Source organism: Arachis ipaensis, chromosome B7 (genome assembly GCF_059453495.1).
Source record: "Arachis ipaensis isolate K30076 ecotype BB chromosome B7, ASM5945349v1, whole genome shotgun sequence".
NCBI classification, from domain to species: domain Eukaryota; kingdom Viridiplantae; phylum Streptophyta; class Magnoliopsida; order Fabales; family Fabaceae; genus Arachis; species Arachis ipaensis.
Window position 1 is genome coordinate 54,952,501 of NC_142442.1, and position 2,500 is coordinate 54,955,000.

Here is a 2,500-nt window from a genome sequence, read left to right on the forward strand (position 1 = left end):
GGTGTGCCGCCGGGCTCCCCCGCCCCCCACGGAGGCACCCGCCGTTGCAACGATGGCTCGGAGCGTTGCAACGGAGGAGCCAAATTTTCATATCTCAGAATTGGCTCGTGCATTTTTCGTGAAATTTTGAGGGAACCTTGGTAATATTATGTGAAGGCTGCACAAAAAAATCCAGGTCAAAAATCGCACGTTTGCTCCGTTTTTCATTTTTTTTGAATTTCCGGCATTCCGGGCGGTAAAAAAATCGTCAAAAAAAATCGGCACGGTGTAAATTCACCAAATTTGGAGGATGGAAAGATCTTATTTTTCTAGAGGTTGTTGCAAAAAACGGCGTCAAAATTCGACCTCTAGAGCACTTTCCTTTAGTATGTCTCCTCACGGAAAAGGACGTCTACCCGTGGCACTTTGGTAATGGCTCGGCAGCCTATTATAGGGGGGAGGGGAGTCGTGATGCTGAAACTCGAGTTGCCCAAAGGCTTGCTGGGCGCAATGCCAGCCAGATGCACGTTGCCTTGCCATCCCCTAGGCACACTAGCAAGCACGTTGTGGTTGTGGTGTGCCGCCGGGCTCCCCCGCCCCCCACGGAGGCACCCGCCGTTGCAACGATGGCTCGGAGCGTTGCAACGGAGGAGCCAAATTTTCATATCTCAGAATTGGCTCGTGCATTTTTCGTGAAATTTTGAGGGAACCTTGGTAATATTATGTGAAGGCTGCACAAAAAAATCCAGGTCAAAAATCGCAGGTTTTCTCCGTTTTTCATTTTTTTTGAATTTCCGGCATTCCGGGCGGTAAAAAAATCGTCAAAAAAAATCGGCACGGTGTAAATTCACCAAATTTGGAGGATGGAAAGTTCTTATTTTTCTAGAGGTTGTTGCAAAAAACGGCGTCAAAATTCGACCTCTAGAGCACTTTCCTTTAGTATGTCTCCTCACGGAAAAGGACGTCTACCCGTGGCACTTTGGTAATGGCTCGGCAGCCTATTATAGGGGGGAGGGGAGTCGTGATGCTGAAACTCGAGTTGCCCAAAGGCTTGCTGGGCGCAATGCCAGCCAGATGCACGTTGCCTTGCCATCCCCTAGGCACACTAGCAAGCACGTTGTGGTTGTGGTGTGCCGCCGGGCTCCCCCGCCCCCCACGGAGGCACCCGCCGTTGCAACGATGGCTCGGAGCGTTGCAACGGAGGAGCCAAATTTTCATATCTCAGAATTGGCTCGTGCATTTTTCGTGAAATTTTGAGGGAACCTTGGTAATATTATGTGAAGGCTGCACAAAAAAATCCAGGTCAAAAATCGCAGGTTTTCTCCGTTTTTCATTTTTTTTGAATTTCCGGCATTCCGGGCGGTAAAAAAATCGTCAAAAAAAATCGGCACGGTGTAAATTCACCAAATTTGGAGGATGGAAAGTTCTTATTTTTCTAGAGGTTGTTGCAAAAAACGGCGTCAAAATTCGACCTCTAGAGCACTTTCCTTTAGTATGTCTCCTCACGGAAAAGGACGTCTACCCGTGGCACTTTGGTAATGGCTCGGCAGCCTATTATAGGGGGGAGGGGAGTCGTGATGCTGAAACTCGAGTTGCCCAAAGGCTTGCTGGGCGCAATGCCAGCCAGATGCACGTTGCCTTGCCATCCCCTAGGCACACTAGCAAGCACGTTGTGGTTGTGGTGTGCCGCCGGGCTCCCCCGCCCCCCACGGAGGCACCCGCCGTTGCAACGATGGCTCGGAGCGTTGCAACGGAGGAGCCAAATTTTCATATCTCAGAATTGGCTCGTGCATTTTTCGTGAAATTTTGAGGGAACCTTGGTAATATTATGTGAAGGCTGCACAAAAAAATCCAGGTCAAAAATCGCAGGTTTGCTCCGTTTTTCATTTTTTTTGAATTTCCGGCATTCCGGGCGGTAAAAAAATCGTCAAAAAAAATCGGCACGGTGTAAATTCACCAAATTTGGAGGATGGAAAGATCTTATTTTTCTAGAGGTTGTTGCAAAAAACGGCGTCAAAATTCGACCTCTAGAGCACTTTCCTTTAGTATGTCTCCTCACGGAAAAGGACGTCTACCCGTGGCACTTTGGTAATGGCTCGGCAGCCTATTATAGGGGGGAGGGGTGTCGTGCTGCTGAAACTCGAGTTGCCCAAAGGCTTGCTGGGCGCAATGCCAGCAAGATGCACGTTGCCTTGCCATCCCCTAGGCACACTAGCAAGCACGTTGTGGTTGTGGTGTGCCGCCGGGGTCCCCCGCCCCGGGTCCAAGGTCGAGCACGTGCGTCTGGCTGCTGCGAACCCCGATCACCGAAGGACCAACAAGAAGGGAAACACGTCCGTGCACGGCCCACCTAGGCACCACCTAGGGAGCATGGCGTGGTGGAGTTGTGCCTTGGGCACACGCTCGGGGCAACACCTTGTGCTCGGCCCAGGACTAGGGGGATCATCCCAAGTCCGAGCACGACGTGGGATCGGCGGGCGGCCTGTGCGCCCCCGCGAGGGGCAACGCGGCTTGCGCAGCC